This window comes from Molothrus aeneus, chromosome 2 (genome assembly GCF_037042795.1).
Source record: "Molothrus aeneus isolate 106 chromosome 2, BPBGC_Maene_1.0, whole genome shotgun sequence".
Taxonomy (NCBI): domain Eukaryota; kingdom Metazoa; phylum Chordata; class Aves; order Passeriformes; family Icteridae; genus Molothrus; species Molothrus aeneus.
The window spans coordinates 21,084,318-21,104,160 of record NC_089647.1 but is presented as its reverse complement, the minus strand read 5'-3'; the positions used below and the strand labels follow the sequence as shown (position 1 = coordinate 21,104,160).

Here is a 19,843-nt window from a genome sequence, read left to right as displayed (position 1 = left end):
AACTCTCCATCTAGCTCCCATCATGATGGGAAGACACTTGAGAATCTGGCCAGGAGAAATCTCCTGAAATGCTACACCAGGAACTTTCTCTGTGGAACTTCCTCTAAAATGAGAGTGATGTTGTCAGGGTGCTTGTAAGGATAAATTTATTAACCTGCTGTGTATGAAGTTCTTGGATGCTTCTGAAGCCAGGAAAGGGAGGTGAAGCATTTGTAGCATAGTGTCTTTCCAGACATACCAATCATCTGTGTAAACAGGACTGTGTTAAAGTGACTGGAGCAGGAGTCCAGGAGTCAGCTTTCCTCTGTGTACAATTTACAAGCCTTGAAGTTCAGGAGCTACTGCTTTTTGTTTGTCTCAAACCCCTGATCATGAGTCAGGACTTCACCATGCTAGCAGGTGTAACATACAGAACAAAAGAACTCAGCCTTTAAAACCTTTGTGCAGAACAAAGCAGTGCCAGGAAAATACATTGTAAAGAAATGATGAAGCTATTCCATTCAGCTGTTTGCCTTCTGAACTCCCTGCCTGTTGAGTACAGTAATTTTGTAATTTTCTTTCCTCACACGATATTTCTTTCCTCACATCCCACCCAAGTGTTTGGTATTTTTGGGAGAGTTCTGAGGGTTTAGGATTTCAACTCTACAGGACCAGTTACTCTTACACTAGATACCATATACAGTGGTATCTTTTGCAGGTGGGTTTTTTGATTTTAAGATCTAGGGACATTAACTTTAAAATTGACCTTATTTTACTTTCCTCCTATTTTTTTTCCCCTTTAACTTACAGCAGTTTCAGTTTTGCCTCCAGATGTGGAAATCTGAAAGGTCCTGAACCTCCTGAAGTGTGTACTGGAGCAGCCTTCCTTCTCTCTCTGAGCAGCCTTCCCTCACATGATGTGACATTTTCTTTCCAGCTGAGAGTTGAACCCCCCCCCGCCCCCCGCAGCTCCCTTCATTTTTGGCCTTCCAGCACCATCGGCATCTGTGCAAGCTAATGCTGCCCAGATCCTTCTCCAAGGGGCACTGAGGGCTGGCATGCAGCAGCAAAACCCCAGGGCTGTAACTCCGAAACCCAAGAAACCTCAAATGTATTGAGTGTTTCCATAAATGCTCCTCAGCTGACTGGTCTGTGGGGAGTTTCTGCTCTCCTCAACCCTTGCCTCTCCTTTGGGAATGGGAGGCGCAGGTTGTAAATGAGTTTTCTGACTGCCCCTGTGCAGAAACGGCGCTGACATTAGAGTGTGAGGAGACCACAACCACCACAGGAGCTGGGAGGTGCTTCAGGGAGAAGGGCCCAGCCTGACTGACAGGGGCCCTGAGCCAGGGCCATGCTTGGCCTGGCCCTGCCCTCACCACAGCCTGGTGAGAGTGAGATGTCTCCACAATCTGGTGAGAGCAAGCTGTCACCACCCTGCCAGGCCATGGCAGCTTTCCTCAGGGCCATGCTACCGGCAGGTATTCGCCATGGAGCAAGGTGAAGCCCTCAGGGCGCCCTGCAGCTTGGTTTTGTTTTAGAGTAGACTACAACACCATTACAACTCAATCATCGCTAAATGCAATCCGCTTGTTGGAAAGTATGGAATATGTAAAATTTTCTTAAGAAAGGATGTTCTTTAATGCTTGATCTTTGTATACTTTCAAGCCTAATCAACAAGAAGGGAGATTTAACAACAAGAAGGGAGATTTAATCCACGAAACAGAGACCAGCTAACAAGCAAGCTCTAAGTGATGGCCAGGGGGTAGAAAAACTAATTACTTTTTGGTAGAATTGCCTTGTTAAGGTTTAGGCCTTGATGTTAAGGTTTAGGCCTTCACATGCTTCTATCATCTTAGACCTGATGCGAGGTTAACAAAGCTTGGGAAGATGGATGCCCACTGACAGTGAACATAATGAACACAGAATGCACAAATGCAGACAAATTCCTGCTATCTTCATAGCTTTTGGGCATTAGGTACAACATTTCATGTTTTCCTGAAGCTCTCTCAACCCTCTCAACTTTCTCAACAGGCAGTTGAGAGAGCAAAAATATTTCTCCTCATCATGTCTGGTGGTAGAGAAGAAGAAGCCAGGAAGGAAGGGTTGCTGCAGCCCAAGCTGAGGTCTGTGATGCTGAATGCCCCCAGAAAGTGCCATGTTAGTTCCTCAGTCTCCTTCAGGTTTGGGGGGAATTGCAGGAGCAGCTCTCAGTCTCAGCTGCAGTCATTGTTTTGAAGGATAAGGCTGTGCATATGTTGTGAATGTCCAAGGTAAAATCCCAGCTCTTGAAATGTGCTTGACAAGTGGAGCATTGAAAATATAATAGGCTTCTGTTTACTTATTGTTGAAATACTTGTTTTCATGAGATAAGCAGCTAGTAAAAGTTAGTTCAAAGCACATATAGCAGAGAAAATACCTTTGAGCAATCACAAATTTAATTTATTTTGCTTGTCAGTCCTTTTGTATTGAGCTCTTGACAGTGTTTAGCATACAAGTGAGAGATGTGATTTTGAAAATAGGGTATTTAGAAAAATAATATAAAATATTCATTGTAAGTGAATTCTGAACTCAGTGAAAGGCAGTTTTTGTGCTTGAAATTTGAATCAAAGAGCTATCTCATCCTGACTCTGGAACAGAAATATTCCGTAAGAATCTCAGGCCAGAACTAACCACCACTTGGATTTTAAGGATTGAGTATTTGGAGCTGGTTGCTTAAGAGCAATCTAAAATCAAAATAAAATGAAGGTGACATTACAAAACTTACCTGAGACGAATGGATTTCCTTTAAACTACTATTTAAAAACCATGTGATAATTCTATACCATTAAAAAAAAATTACTCCTGTAAATTACTCTTTAATCAAGTATGATGACTGAATGTTAAATATACAGTTTTCTGTATGAACAATGTTTTTAGCTGAGACTAGTAATGCAAGCTTAGGGACCAATCCTGAAATGTCTTCCATGTTTCCTGATGTATTAAGATATCCAAAAGATAATAATAGTCTGTTGGAGTTCCTAAGCATAAAAACTAAAAAAAAACAACAAACCCTTGCAGTGGCAGCTTGGACTTTACTGCACAGACATCCTAAATTTAGACAGGGTGGCTGAACTGGAGGAGAGCAGAAATTCCTCTAACAGACCCAGAATGTCCAACTATGGCACCACTTTCTTCCATGGAAGACAGGAACTGCTGCTGCATCTGCACCAACAGGAACATAAAGCAGAACAGTCCAGAGCTCTCACTGCCTGGCTTTGAATGCAGCTTGTATGCACAGCAGGAACTCAGCTCATCATGAACACCTTCAGACTTCACTGCAGCATATTTTTGAGCTATTCATCCATTAGGCTGGGATAAGATGGGACAGAATCCTTCCAGTTGTTAATTCACTTAGGGAATTAATAAACAGGCATGGTAGCTGTTCTGAACTAACATTCAGCCTATGATTACGTGATTACCTATTAAAGTACCGAGGCTTGTCAGTAACCTACACCAGCATATCACAAGGTGTACCTACAGTGAATGTTGCAGTCCTGGAGTATCTTCAACTAGAGCATAATAATGATTACAGCCATTTTTGAAAGTATAGCTAGATTTTGCTAAGCTCTGCCCACCTTCAGCAAAAGTCTGTCCATTTACTGTAGGGCTTGTGTTCTGTTTCAGTGGTGGGGTTTTTTGTTTGGTGGGGTGTTTTTTTTGGGTTTTTTGTTCTGTTTTGGTTTTGGGGTTTTTTTTGTGTTTGTTTGGTTTTGTTTTGGTTTGGTTTTGGTTTTTTTGTTTTGTTTTTTTCTTACCCAGAGTTAACCAGAACTTGAGAACTTGTCTTTGATTCTTTGAATCCTTTTCCCAACTCAGCAACCACAGAGGCAGTTTATTACTGAAAAGAAATCTAAGATACAGTTTTGGCCAGCATTGTCTTAGAAAGTTCATTTTATTAACACAGTTTTGGTTTTATTTCAAAAATACTTTGACAAGCACTGACATTTTTGGAATCAGTAAAGCACAAGAGACTTACTCCTAAAGGCCCTAAGCATTGCATTTTTCTGCAGCAAACAATGTGACATGCTACTATGTTAAATTCAATTCAAGCCACTGACTGAAAGGAAATAAGTACTGAATGTCTTTTTTTCCCCTTAATTTTCTAAAATATGTTTTGTGTGTATGCTAGTGCTTATGAGATATACTTCCTTAACTCCTCTTTGCTTACTTGCTTTTCATCTATAGTGCAGGTTGCGTCATAGAGGAAGGACCCTGGTTACTCATTCTAGCATTAATTCTCCTATTTGAATATAGGTTAGCCTGTTAATGGGGAGGGAGTAATAAAGTTCTTATATTTTTGTAGTGTAGAGCTTTAACACACTCTTTGTTGATGGCTGCTTGAGGGCCCACAATGTAATTGGGAAAGCAGAATGTATCCGCTCGTAGAGATTGTAATCTTTTTTTAAAGGAGCTGTACCCCCTTTAAATAGCCCTTAATTCGCTTCATTAGGGTTTGTAGGTTTTCCTTGGAGAAGAATTAAGAGTGAACTTAGATTTGTTTCACAGGCAACCAGCTATCACCCAGCTCGGTTGGCTATTCACCTCTACTGACAAGTCATCCCACTCTTTTGCCACAGAGACGGGTTTGCTCAATAATAGCTGCTCACAAGCAGACCTATTCATGCTGGCAACACAAACTGTCCTCACACACAGTGCTCAGCTTTGATCTACAGCAACTACCTCTTGACTTTTTGCTGAAATCTGCCAACAAGGGTCCCAGTTGTGTGTTTTACGTTAATATCCATCAACTGAGAGTTCAACTAAGATCACTTACTTCATTTAAAAAGGAATACTAGGAAATATCAGAACCCTTTGTTGTTGTTGCTGCTATTCTTTAAGGCAAGCTGAAAGAAAATTTCTGGTCTCCAAGCTACATTAAGACTCTTGTTCTGATACTGTGCATTCACTGGAATTCCATGTGTGCTGGGAAGAATGGAAGGGCAGAACAGAGGTGAGTTATGTGCTGGCATAAGCAGACTTGACTGCTAGATTCCTTTAGTGGTAAATTGATTATCTTTTGTTTGTGTGTCCCTGGGGCTGTGCCACCTTCCATTCTGTCCCTTTGTTGAGTGAGAGGCAAAGGTAAGCATCTCCATTCCAGAAAATATGTATTACATACATGTGTTGTTGCTTCATATAATAAGAGTGGGTTTTGTTAGAAACTTGTTTTACTCTCCAGAATTTTCTGTTGCAAAAATGGTCAAATGCTTTGGTTGGAGTTCCCTTATGCAAATCCACAGTGTGCAACTGTCAGCCTCTCACTTTCAGAGTGAAGAATGCAGAAGTATGTTGGTCTGGAAAGAGTGGTTGCTTTTTAAGTTAGCAGGAAACATATGCTGCAGATGTTTCAAAGTTCCGGCTTTTAATATACCTTTGATATCTACTATGTCAAGCTGTTAATTTTGCCTCATTCTTCCTTTAATGGGATAGGTTTTATGTATCCTATGTATTGTCATGATAGATTCCTAGGAGCTGAAGTAAACTGGCATAGCTGATCCAGGAGTTTGTTATTTTTAGTGCTGTGGATATTTTTTTAAAACAAAAACCTTTTCTTAAGTTTGCAGTACTTTTTTTTTTTTCATCTCAGCTTTATTTTCAAAGTGACTGCATAAATTTTATCACCTGTTTCTCCAGTTGTGTACCCAGGTTATATAGGCCTTATCCTACAGGAATGGAAAAGAAGAAAAGAAGTAGTAAGGTTCTACTTTTTTTGTGGCGCAGTTTTTGTTAGTTTTGCTTTGTTGGTTTGGTTTCTTTTTTTTTTTTTTTACAATTAGAGTGCTCTTTTTGGTACCATTTACTTCTTACTTGCAAATGTGAGTTCTCAAAAGCTGTTATTTTGGAGCATTACAATTCCAGATTGCCAAGAATATTTGTGCTAACTGCCCAGATGTCTCTCAAATGAGTGTAATGAGCATACACACGCATTTGTCTTGAAGAGGTGGAAAAATCAAGGTGCGCATAAGATGCAGAACAGAAGGATGCCTTAGTTTTGTAGAATTATGAATGGCATAGCTGCAGGCATGCTTCCAAATCCAAAGTTGAAAATTTCTTACCTACCAGGCAGTCTACATTATTTTTGAGTGCCCTCATGTTGAACTCAGTGTGGTTGTTGATGAGATCCCAATAAAGAATGATGTCCACAGATGTGCACAGACACCACAGTCATCAGCTCACCACCGGCTCACAGCACTGAGAATAGAACTTCAGACCTTCACCTCCGCAAACACAGCTGCTCATCTGGCCTGGGCTTTGTAGCCAGCAGAGGGAACTGATAAACACTCTCATAGGGCTGCTTTATGTGTTTTTTATAACCAAGGGAAGCCACTGATTCTCACTACATTCTGAAAAGGGTCCATCTAATGTCACCCCTATACAGTTTCATCTGCCATTCATAAGCGACAAATTTACATTTATCTTGCTTTTGCTATAAAATATGGACTTGCATGAAATTTTAATCACCTAAAGATGTCCCAAGACTTCATAGTGGTATTAACTCCCTACAGTGCAATTATGAGACATTAAATTCATTACACATCAAGACAATTACAGAAACACATCCAACATCTCAGGAGCACAGGAAGAGCAAGCATTATTGTTTGCTGGTGACTACAGGGAATACGCATAGTTATTGCTCAAGACCCACAAAGAGGCTTCAGAACCAGGAGTCATCATTATCTTTCTGAACATATATATATATATAGATCCACAACTTTTTCTGGGATTTCTGTTTGCAGAGGGAAAGCCACAAAAAAAGGCAACAACACTTACACAAAACTCTAGAAAGTGTAACTGGCAAAAATAAAGATCATTTGTACAGTTAAGTACAGATGTTTGCTGGTTTTTTTTAATGGACAGAACACACCACCTCTAATGTTTTTGTATTGTCTTGTTCCTCACTACATTACCTCCACTAAAACATTGCTCTTTTAGGAATATGACATTAGTGTAAATTTAAAATTATCTCCCTGTAGAAATAAAGAACCTACAGTCTACAATAACTGGAAGGCAAAAGAAGTAAGGGAAAGTATAGGCATGTATTTAAGCTCAAGAGATGAAACTTAATCTTACCTCCCCTGAGATACATAGCAAGACACAGAATAAGGGGGCAGAAAATTTTGCCATGCAGATATGCTCATAGATATATAAAAATTGCCTTCTGCGGCAGATAGTGAGATGACCATTTATGGTTCCTTTTCTAGTCCTCCATTTACCTGTCACATGTTCACAACTTTCTCTACAAACAATGCATGCTTAGCAGTAATTTTAAAGTTAAAAGAGTAAGAGAGAAGACCTCTATTGCTAGGGTAGTAACTCTGGAAATTGAGCACTGGAATTTGTTGGGTGAGGTGCGGTTTTTTGTTTATTTAGTTTTGGTTTGGTTTTGTTTTGAGGTTTTTGAGGTTTTGTTTTGTTTTGAGGTTTTTTTGAAATTCAGTATTTGCAATGCCATAGGAGCAATTATGAATCTGTACCCTAATAAATTAACCTAAGGGCTGAAAACTAGAGGGATAGAACAAAGCTGGTTATTGGGGCTTTGGTTTTTGTCTGTTTGCTTGCTTGTTTGTTTGTTTGAATGGGTATGACATGATATCCCATATATTTGTAGAAGTGAAAAAGAAAGGAAGATTAATCTTAATGTCCCCTACAAGATCCTTTCAATAATTTTGCTTAAACCCTATGAGCTTCTCTTTGAGCTCTTTACTGCTGCTGAGTTACCAAGGCTGAGTTCTATAGTCAGATGTTGTCTATGATTTCTTTGTCCATGGCAGTGGATCTCTGCTTCCTCAGCCTGCCAAGACTGGGCTGGTCTCCTTTAACCGCAGAGAGTAAGAAAGAGATGAGCATTTGCTTATTTGTTTAATTGTTTATTTACACCCTTCAAGAATTATTTATTTGTAAATCCTGTAAAGGGGTTTGTAAAGGGTTTCACAGGAATTTTGAAAGTGTTAGGAGTAAATTACATCTCTCAAGATTTGTCACTGGAACTCTCCCTAATGTTCAGCCCTAAGGAGTCATGCAAAGACAGAGAAGCTACAAAGGGGTGGACTTTATAAGGTGAAATTTAAAATGAAGTGTGGGATTAGTGCTGTCCTGGAAACTAGAGGAGCTAAATCTGACATTCTTCCATGAATTTTCAGTGTGACCTTGAGTAAAATAATTTATATATTTAGTGACAGTAGGGCCAGAGGAAAACATAATCTCTCCCTAAAGAGAGGTGTGAAAATAAATTCCTGAAGGTAAGAATTTCTCCCAAGCAGTGGCAGAACTATGCATAGATAAGCAGAGAGAGATATGTTTATCCTCTGTTTCTAAGTATCTAGTCTAGCACTTTAAACAGCACTGGGAGTTACACTAGTGGATTAAGTAGATATTACTGCCCTAAATGAACACCTAAAAAACTAAGCATAACTGCCAGTAGAAGTGACTTAGCATCCCTGCTTAACACTTAACTGGTCTTTGGCTGAAAAAATTAATATGGTCTTTTTACCTTTATTATTTTTAAATGCTATGATCATTATTCAAAAAATCTGAATTCCTTGCTCTCCCAATGATTTCCTTTTTTCTTTTTTCCTTAATTCAGGTTGTAGCATTAATTTAAACAGTACTTTTATTTTAATATCAGCGTGCTTTGATCTTGTAAAAAGGCGTTTCAGATGAGCACAGAGGTCAATAAATGCATTCCTAGACATCCGAGTTCTCTTGGGAGACCTGCTGGGCAAAGTTTCCCTTCATCCCTTGCTGCAAAGTGATGCTAAGCTGAATTATCTACTCAGCCTGAGAGAAACTGCTCAGAGGAGATTCTGATCTAAATTAGATGCATTCCTTTGAATAAAGTTTTCTTAATATGTCCTGCAATCCATTTTTCAAATGCCAAAACATTACATTTCCCAGCAGGCTTTAATAAAAGGTATTTTGCTACATACACATTTCCTGTGGCAAATGCATTTTTTTTCCCATGAAATTTGCTCTATCAAAAATTTCGATTTATCTGATGGAGTAAAACTCTGAGTGAAAAAATCAGGCTTTACTGCCACACCGTAGACCTAAATTCTGTATGCGTTAAACTTAAGATCACATATCTGTGTTTTACAACAGGGATGTTTTTGGAAAGGGGAGGTTTGCTGTAAAAATCACATGTTAACTAAGGAATAAAATTTTGTAGCTCAGAGTTAATGTTAGTTATGAGGAAAACCATTGGGCTGTCTTCCTGTCTTCTATGGGCAATTTATATTTATTACCTGGATGCAAAAATAGTTTTACTGTAAGTTTGCTGTAGAAAACACTGTACTTTGTTTTTTGAATAGTTCAATTTATTTGGGTTTTGGATTTTTGTTGTTTGGGTTTTTTTAAAGATACTTATGTAATCTTGCAGGCAAATATCTGAAGGCAGTGTTTTTCTTTCCCCACTAATTAGAATAGATAACATATAAAATCAGAAAAAATCTTAGATAAAGTATGCAGAAAAGGCTACTTGGAGCAGAGTTCTGCTGTTATATAGTACTATAACTTAAAATATTGCAGCTAACGTGAATACAGTTATATATATGGACGTAATTCTTTTCTAGAGAAAACTTTCTATTTGTGAAAGACCAAAAAGGACTCAGTTTAGAAAGAGAATTAGACATTAAGAAGAAAATACCACTATTTAACTGAAGATTGTATTTTGCATTTACAGATAGCATTAACTGCTGATACTGGCAGCTCATGCTTTCCCTCCTCTCTGAGCACTGGAGAGAGGCATTGTAGGATTAGGATTTCTGTGATGGAATTTCTTTAAACAGGTGACTGTGTGTGCTAAAAGTACACTGTTTCACACAATGTGAAAAACTGCTACTGGTCACTAATAGATCAATCTCCGTAAGGATGGACAGATGGATGGATGGGAATGCAAATATAGTTTTGAAACCACTTTTAAATGTTTTAACTGTTTAGTAGCTGTCTTTAAGGCACTTAACTATTCCTTCCTCTAATGCTAAAAATGCCTGTGTGGGAGAACTGCAGAAAAATATAAACAAGCTGATCTAAAAGTTTCATAGAGACACAAGGTCTGTTGTTCCAAGAAACAGGACTTTGCTTGTAAAATATCTACTTCAAGTATATTTGGTACAAGATAATGAATTCCATTAGTCTTATTACTGTGCTTCTGTGAGGGCTTAAATTCTATCACACCTTTTTTAAACACAATGAAACCTGTGAAGATGCACTTCAGTCCCAAGATTGTCTCAATCTGTCTAGTCAATGATATTAGCAATAAAACCCAGTTCCTTCCTTAAATTACCACTAACCACTTTTTTTTTTTTTCTTCAAACAGAATTTAAGGAAGCTTTACAGTAATTTTTTTTCCCCATAACTTGACTGGACTGTGAAGGAGACTATTAAGAGGGATAATAAATCGCTGTAATTGGTCTGGGTATACTAATCTCTTCAAAATCCATCAGAAAAGGAGGAAAGACCTTTTCCCAGCCACAGTGTTTCCCAGCAAGATCTGTTTTTATTTCTCTGCTAAAACAACAGACTGTTACTAACTTAAATGTCAGATGACACTACATCTGAAAAAAAAAAGGCGGGGGGGGGAGCCAGCACCACCCAGCAAGGCAGTGCTCGAGTTCACATTAAGACTTCCTCACAATAGCTGGGTAGAACAGAAACCTGAAGTAGCAGTAATCTTACCTTGAGTACACAAGATCCAAGGAGAGAAGATCACTGGCTCAAAACAGTAGAGGACTGAGAAAGTGCTCTGATCTGCTGCTGGTAGTATGCACTTGGCTTTTATGTGCAGGTGGGAGGAGCTGCTCCCTACGGTAGGTGGGCAGTGAAGATAGCAAGCAGACAGCCTTCAGGAGGCATTGCAGAGGTTTTTGCTGTTTGGGAGCAGAGAGAGGGAGGAAAAGCAAGCTGGATGGCATATACATGAAAAATAGTGTTGGATTTATTTGCTGGAGTTTTTTTGTTTTGGTTTGGTTTTTTGTTTGTTTTTCTGTAAATATGTAGTTAACTGAAGATTTTCTGCTGTATTTATTTTTCTAAATCTGAATCTCTGTATTATTCCAGTTGCAGTACAATACTACTAGGTCTCACTTAATCTGTTGGAAGGATTTTTGAGGCAATGAGATACTAATACAAAATCTTTATCAGAAAGGTCAATGTTTCCTTTTCTGAAAAGGGATAGCTATGAAGAATCAGCCCCTTGATCTTTGAAGTTGTCTGTTTTCTCAAGGATTGGACTTCCTTTATATTCCAAACATCTGCTAGATCTCAGCTCCGGAACCCTCCTAAGTTTCTGTTTTGCTGAGCTGCACAGCTTTTTCTTGAGGCAGCTGTAATGCGTTCCATCTACACACTGACTTTGTAGCAGTTTAGTTTAGAGCAGTTTTATTGTTCACTGTGTCTGAGTTCTAAACAGTTTTACCAACTGGTATTCTCAAAAGGCAAATGTAGCCAAAAAGACAAACCAGTAGGAATATGCATTCCTGGTGGTTCCTGTGTGAAATCATTCATTGTTCATTTTAACTCTTTCATTGCTTTCCACTCAGAAGAGTGGATGGCACAGATTGCAGACACTGACTTCTGCAGGTGAAACAGTTGTACCCATCTAAAAAACACTAATTCTCTATTTATGTATCTTCCTGCATGAGGCATCTGGGTCTGTATTATTTTCCATAATACACAAGTAAAATCTGTGTCATATTGGAACACGTAATAGGTTGAGAAAGCTGGAAAGATAGAACAGCGAGGGGAGAACAGTAGTGTGCAATTAAGGGAAAGTCTATCCTGACTTAAAATCTGACAAAGAGCAGGTAGAAAAATGAATTAGTATCTTAGTTATAGAGTTGAGATAAGTTTGTAGCAGAGCTTGTGGAGATGAGATATGATATCTGTTACTTCTTTTGCAAAAGGGCCAAACTGATCACTGGTTAAGGAGTTGTAAGATGTTTTTTTTAAAAAGCAGTACTGAGTGAATTGATCTGAATATAGTGAGTTGCATACAACTTTCTTTAGTCTTGTCTTTTTACAAAAAGGCTTAAAAATCAAGCACCCATCAACTTGGATGAAAGTGTTATGTGGCAAAAGAAGTTGCATAACCCTGGTGATGTAGCCTCTGAGATTTGGAATTGTCAAACTGAAAAGGACTGGTTTAATTGCTAATATTTCTCACTGGTATTGATTTGCTGTTAGCTAGGGCATTTTATACATTATTGCAACTAATTGGGAAAAGAATTTATTTATTTTGTTATTTCTGCAGCATTTGAAGTATTTTTACAGTTCTCAATAACAAATTAGTTCTGCTGTGAAGAGATTACAGCGTGCTTTCAGGAATGCTACACGAACTAGTTATAACATGGGAATAGGGAAAGAAAGGGTACAATTTACTGCAATTAGCTTATGTAGTTAGTTCAGTTATGGCACTTGGTAGTGTTGCAAGTGACTAAGTGATATGCATAAAGTGGAATTCTACTTAGCTAGCATCTAAATAATCAGATGATTATGTACTTAGACAAATCTAGGTTGAGATTTGCAGAAGTTAGAGAGTAAATAGGTACCCTCATCCTTGTTTGATGATTAAACTGCTCTGCTCTCTCAAAATTGCTGAGCTATTTGTAGGTCTCTTCTAAAATCAGTGGATATTTCTATAAACTCAATACCTTCAGGAGGTGAAGTTCTGGTTTTTTATTATCTTGGGAATGAAAGTTTGAATGTAATGGACTAGCTGTATTGGTATATTTTTTGTTTGTTTTTTAAACTCCTGACCATAAGCTTCAGGTGCTAAGCACCACTTCAGTTCTCAGAACTGAGTCAATACTTCTCCCTGCGCTGTGGGTTGCATACACTTGTTAGCGTTCAGAAACATAATCACAAGAATGATTATATGTAGGTGCTTTTATTGAAGAGCTCTGGGTGTCAGGGGTTACCAACCCAAATCTGACTCCACCATGGGTTCGGGATGAACATGTTTTTATATTCTATCGTTATATAACTTTCATGTTAATTATATAAACTTATATTGTTCTATTGTATACATAGATTTCAGCCAAGCATGGCTCCTCGTGACCCCCCTGAAATTTCTAACATAGTTTCTCATGATTCTTCTTATGATTATACAATAATTATATTTAATTACTAAACAATCATCACATCTAATAATTATATAATTTCCATACTGCTTACGCAGGTGCAATGATCTGGCAAAACACAAAGCCTAACATTTTCAGAGTATATCTTTAACATTTTCCAGGGCCCCACTTTCATTCTTCCCCCTTTGAAAGCATTTTCACTTCACTATAGGTGTAAATGTTTTCACTTGATACAGTCCTTTATTTCTCAATTTATACTTGATGTTCTTCAAATCCATGGTTGATGTAAATGTTGTTGTGGATGCTATCACGAACTGGAAAACCAGAAGATGGTGGGCGTGGATCTTGTGTCAGTGCCTTTATTATTTTCTGGTTCCAGGATGTTTTCTTCTGTATCTCTCCTTTTAAGATGCTGTAAATTAACCAAATTGCAAAGAATGCAATTAGTAAGATTATCACACTCTCCATGACAGATTCAATACATGAACTCACATTCCACCCTAAACCTTTAAAGATTTTGCCTAACCAGCTTGTAGTCAAATCCTTTTGCTCTTCTTGTGCTTCATGCTCTATTTGTTTCAACTGATTGATGTCATATTCTACATCTGCAGTTACATTTGGGATGTGAACGCAGCAATGATCAATCCATCCCTTTAAAAATCCACATACTCCATGCTCCTTCAAGTAACAAATCTAAGGCTAATCGATTTTGTAAAGTCATTTTTGTGGTGGCTTGTAATTGTACGTTTAATTCTTTAAATCCTTCCCGGGTGACTCTTGCCAGTCTATCTACCTGACCTGTAAGTTTGTACAGCATCTTCTACTCTGATAGTTTGCTATAGGACCAAGCAAAAACTCTAGGGCCCACCCAAATTTCACTCCACTAGAGGGTTCTTGCCAAGTGTCATCTAGATTTTCATTGTCTAGAACTTCTCGTCTTGCTCTTATCTGCAGAAGTTCATGTTTTCCGTTATATGGGGACTTTTTCCAAATTGGACATAACGTTGGGAGGCCCAAAGTAATTTCCTTTACTTTCCTGTCTACAGGCAGATGTGTTGTCCAGATACCATCGCTTGCTGCCCATACAAATTGCCCTGGACTTCGGACTGTACTCCTGGTACATCCTACAACTACTTTATAATTCACTCTGCCTTGTTTATGTTTGATCCCTCTGCAAGCACAACCAATTTGTACAGCTATTGCCAGGGGTGGCATCTGTTTTATCTCTGCATCATCAGAAGTGCAGTCATAAGTTTTATTACATGCCCACCAACTTACTTTGTCTGCCCTCGATCTGCTACTAGTGGCAGTGTATGTTACTGCTGGATCTGTTTCATTCTCGGAGCCTTCCCACTTAATACACCAAGGGGTGTTTGCTATATATTGGAATTTTTGAAGTATACTCACAGACCACGCACTGTCCCAAGGCTCTATCAATCTTTCTGATCCTTGGCCTCACACCTCCATACCAGAGTGGTTTCTGTAACATTTTCCATAATCTTTTTATAGTGTGGCAAATAGCATTGCCATTGTGTGATGCCTCCTGACTCTCCCATAGGGGTTCCTAGTGTGCCATCACTTAGAATACAGTCTTTCTGGCTCATAGGTTTCATCCATGTTCCTATTTTCTCCCAAGTTTCCTTGACTACTTGCCTCGACTCGGGTACCTGTTTGCATGCAATTGTTTTGTTCTTTTGTATTTCAGGTAGTTTTGATGTTATGATTCCCCAGTTTACTGGGTCTCCTGCTGCCTTTGGTATTGGCAGACAGGCAGTTATTCTACTGATGTTTTGCATTTTGGCAAAGTCTTTGACTAATCCAATCATTCTCAGCTTGAACTGCATTAGAAACTTTTATCACCTGTGTTTCTGCTTGTACCTCTCTCTTCATTCTAGAATGAAGAGTGGTTAGTTGATCTTTTTGCATTCCACATCCCAAAGACATTAATGACCATAACATTGGCACAATTACTGATAGCATTCTCAAAGCAATTAAACACATTTTATCTGCAGCCTTGTTGGTTCCACAGTTTACACAGTCCATGATCCAGGATGGATTTTCTTCACTTGGGTATAGTGAATCCAGGGGTCCACGCTGGCTACTTTGACTGCTGTAAAGGTGGTCAGCAGTACCTGATGGGGTCCACTCCACTTTTCTTTCAACGGTTCTTCGTTCCAGTTTTTAATGCACACCTCATCTCCTGAATGTATGTTATGAACTGGATTCTCGAGAGTCAGCGGTTTATTCCACACGAGGATGCTCCGGAGCTGAGCTAAAGTTTTCCCGAGAGACAGAACATAATTGTACACTTCCTGCTTTCCTGTGACGTGTACATTAGGGTTAGGGTCAGGAGATTCATATGGTTTCCCATACAATATCTCATAAGGACTGACTGACATCCCACTCCTAGGCTTTATCTGAATCCTTAACAGTGCTATTGGCAAATCCTGGGGCCACTACAATTTGGCTTCTTGGCAAATTTTACTGATTTGCCTTTTTAGTGTCTGATTCATCCTCTCTACCTGTCCACTTGACTGGGGTCTCCACGGTGTGTGGAGGTCCCAAGTTATCCCCAGCAATCTACTTACCTCTCTTACTACTGTAGCTATGAAATGGGGCCCCCTATCTGATGATACCCCTAGGGGTAGCCCGAACCTGGGAATAATCTCCTGTAGTAACCACTTAACTGTTTCCTTTGCTCAGTTTGTGCTACAGGGAAGGGCTTCTGGCCATCCAGAAAATGTGTCAACTCCCGCTAACAGGTATTTGTATCCTCGAGTTCTTGGCAATTCTACAAAATCTACCTGCCAATAGTCTCCTGGCTCTATTCCTATCCGAATTCTTCCTAGCTATGCCTGTCGTCTAGTCACTGGGTTGTTTTTCGAGCAGATATCACATTTTGACATTACTGATTTTGCCATTGTTAACATCTGTACCAAAATTAAACTCTGCTTTAGCAATTTTACCAATGCCTCTGCACCCCAATGACATTTGTTATGTTTGATTTGTAGAACGTCTATCATTATCAAGGGGGGTACCACTATCTGTCCTTGTGCAGTCACATACCATCTTTCTGAATTCTTTTGTGCATTTAGCAAACGTGCCAGTCTCTCATCTTCTACTGAATATTTTGGTTTTGGAGGCAAATTGAATTGGGATACATTAAGCTTTAAAGGTATCAATGCCATTGTTGTTTGCACCTCTCGAGCAACCTGTCGGGCTGCCCAGTCTGCCTTTCAATTTCCCTCACAGATTTTGGAGTTTCCTGATTGGTGTGCTTTACAATGTATAATTGCTACTTGTTCAGGTTTTTATACTGCTTTTATCAATTGCAGGACTGCATTTTGATGTTTAATGTGCCTACCTTGAGAAGACAATAGTCCTCTTTCTTTCCACAGTGCTCTGTTTACATGCACCACTCCAAAAGCATATTTTGAGACAGTCCATATATTTACCCTTTTCCCCTTCACTTAATTCTAGTGCCCTGGTTAAAGCAACCAGTTCTGCCTTCTGGGCAGATGTATTTGGCGGTAATGCTTTTGCCTCCACTACTGTACTGACTGTTGTTACTGCATATCCAGCATATCTGGTTCTGTTTTCCACGAAGCTGCTCCCATCTGTAAATAGCTCCCACTCTGGCTGCTCTAGTGGGACGTCTTTCAGGTCTTCTCTTGCTGAATAGGTGTGCTCTATTACTTCTACACAGTCATGCTCTAATGGCCTTCTTCAGTTGTGGTACCTAGGAACAGAGCTGGATTCAAAAGGTTAGTTGTTTTTAATGTGACATCATCCTGCTCAGTCAGGACTACCTGGAATTTTATCATCCTGCTTGGAGATAGCCAATGGCCCCCTTTCTGTTCTAAGACAGTGGTTACCATGTATGGTACATAGACATCTATGTGCCTTCCCATAGTAAGATTCCTGGCTTCTTGTATCAGCATCACAGTGGCTGCGACTGCCCACAGACATGAAGGCCACCCAGCACTTATGTTGTCAAGTTGTTTGGAAAAGTAGCCCACTGGCCTTTTCCAGCTTCCCAGATGTTGGGTCAGGACTCCTAGTGCTAGGCGCAGCCTTTCATGTACAAACAGCTGAAAATCTTTAGACAGATCAGGTAACCCTAATGCTGGAGCAGTTGTCAGTGCTTCCTTTAATTTTAGTAAGGCTTCTTTCTGTGGCTTGCACCAGATGAATGGCTGCGTCCTCTGAGCTTCATACAGGGGTTTCGCAATCAGTCCATAGTCCATGATCCACAGGCGACACCATCTGCCATCCCGAGGAAGACTCGCAGCTCATGTAGATTCTGGGGCTCTGGAAATGCACAAATAGCTTGGATACGGTTAGTACCTAGTTTTTGTTGCCCTTGTGAAATTTCACATCCCAGTAGATCACAGTCTGTTGAGCAATTTGTGCCTTTTCCAGGTCGCTTTTTCTTCTGTAGCTATTAGTATATCATCAACATACTGCAACAACAGGTATTGGTCTCTTGGTACTTGCCCATTCTTGGTCCAAATCTCCAGCTCCTTTGCCAGCTGGGTTTCCAAATAGGGTCGGTGAGTTCTTGTCATGTCCAGGTGAGCTGGATCTTTCTTCCATTCCCTGGGTTTTCCCACTCAAAGGCAAACAGTTTCCTACTTTCTTTGTCAAGGGGTATGCAGAAAAAAGGCATCTTTTAAATCAATTACAGTAAACCATTTATATATCTCTTTTACGGATGTTAGCAATGTGTAGGGATTTGTTACCACTGGATAAATGTCCTTTGTTATTTTATTTATTGTTCTCAAATCCTGCACTAATCTATATTCACCATTTGGTTTCTTTACTGGAAATATTGGTATATTAAATTCTGATTCACATTCTTCTAGAATTCGGTATTTCAAGAACTTATCAATAATCTTTAGTATTCCTTGTTGTGCTTCTGGTTTTATGGGATACTGTTTGACTTGTACAGCCCTTGCCCCTTCTTTAAACTCTGCATGCACTGGTTGTGCCAATTTAGATTTCCCTGGTATATCCGTTTCCCATACAGAGGGAATCACTGCATCTTCTACCTCCCTAGGGATAGAGGGAACAGGTTTTTCTTTGATCATTAAAATCTGTCCCGTCTTTGATTCAGGTATTTTCATTATAAGTTCCCCATTTTCAAAGGTTATTACCGCATCAAGTTTCGCTAGCAAATCCCTCCCTAAAAGCAGAATTGGACACTCAGGTACATATAGGAACTCGTGTGTTAAAACCTTGTTCCCTAAACACAAATCTAGGGGTTGCAAGAATGGCCATTTTTCCTCTTTCCCTGTAGCCCCAACTATTGTTGTTTGCTTGTCCCCAGTTTGTCCTTGCAGATCATTTAGCACAGAATATGTAGCTCCGGTATCTACTAGAAATTTGACCTCCTTATGCCCTAACTGTATATTTATGACAGGTTCTTGAACCTGTTTTACAGGTTCCACATCCAGTCAGCTGTTATATTCACCTAAGACCATCGCCTTGGCAACGTTTTCCTGCTGGAACTGATTGCCCTGGTGAAACCGGTTGTTCAAGTTGCTTGGGCACTCTCTCTTCCAATGCCCCTCCTGTTTGCAATACGCACATTGATTTAGGCTTAACCCTTGCATAACTGGTCTTCTACTACGACTACCTCTGCCACGTCCCCTGAAATTTGGGTTCCCCTTTCCTTGTATTACTGCCAAAAGATTTTGCTGCTGCCTTTTACTATCTTCTCTTTCGTGATTATATATACCTTCCAGGCTACCTCAAGTAGTTTATCCAAATTCCTTAATTCCTCCCCTTCTAATTTTTGCAATTTCCTCCTGATACCGTCCTGTGACTGGCCCAAGAATATGAGAGCGAGCTGAACCTTTTCTTGTTCTGTGTCTATTTGGAGATCTGTATATTTCCTTGCTACCTTCTTAAGCCTCTCCAAAAATTCAGTGGGAGATTCTTTCTTTTCCTGTCGAACCTCATATAGTTTAGACCAATTCATAGTTTTGGGCACAGCATTCTGAACTCCTATTTGGATCCACTCCTGATATCTCTGTAGTTTCCTCATACCCCAAGATAAATTAGGGTCCCATTTTGGATCCTCAATTGGGAAATTTTCATCTAAAGTTCCTGTTACGAGCCCGTTTCTGATATCCTCCCTTGCCCTTTCTTTGGCTGCCTTACGTACCATCTCTTTCTCAGTAGAATCCATCAAAGTATCTAAAATTACTTGTATGTTATCCCAGTCAGGATTCTGAGTTTTTATAACCATTTTTACTACTCGTGCCACCTTATCAGGATTTTCTCTATAAGTTCCGGCTGATTGTTTCCAAATAACTAAATCTGCAGGAGAAAAAGGCACTTTTACAAACACTAGGCCTTCCACTCCTACACCCTGTTGCAAGGGGGCAATCACAGTTCGCTTTTGTCTGCCCACGACCGGGGCAAGCTTTGACCGACTTCGAGTTCTGTGGGATACCGGTGGTGCTGATTCATTACTATTGCTATCTTTTTCACTTGCATCCCTCCCCCTCCTTTCTATCACAGTTAGGTTTTGCTCATCTTCCAAGGAAGAGGGATCAGGTGATGGTGAGAAAGGAGGATAAAGAGAGAAGGGTGTATTAGACGAGACAGGTTCAGGATTAGGTGAGGTAGGGGCAGACGGTGGGATAGGGACAGGTGAAGTAGGTGAGATAGGGCTAGGTTCTCTTGGTCTTATTGGAGCTACCTGTAAATCAATATCTGTATAATTTTCCCTACTCAGACTT

General features: G+C 39.6%; 2 protein-coding genes across 5 annotated transcripts in view; one reads left to right on the top strand and one right to left on the bottom strand.

The window, feature by feature from the left end:
- The window catches only part of COL8A1 (collagen type VIII alpha 1 chain), an 87,769-nt gene extending 76,986 nt beyond the window's left edge, over positions 1-10,783 (bottom strand). The window contains exon 1 of the mRNA XM_066568951.1: positions 10,693-10,783. The gene's annotated coding sequence lies outside the window, so the exon portion shown is untranslated. The remainder of the gene's footprint in view (positions 1-10,692) is intronic.
- Positions 1-19,843, top strand: part of ST3GAL6 (ST3 beta-galactoside alpha-2,3-sialyltransferase 6) — a 318,443-nt gene that overhangs the window by 119,635 nt on the left and 178,965 nt on the right. The window lies entirely within an intron of this gene.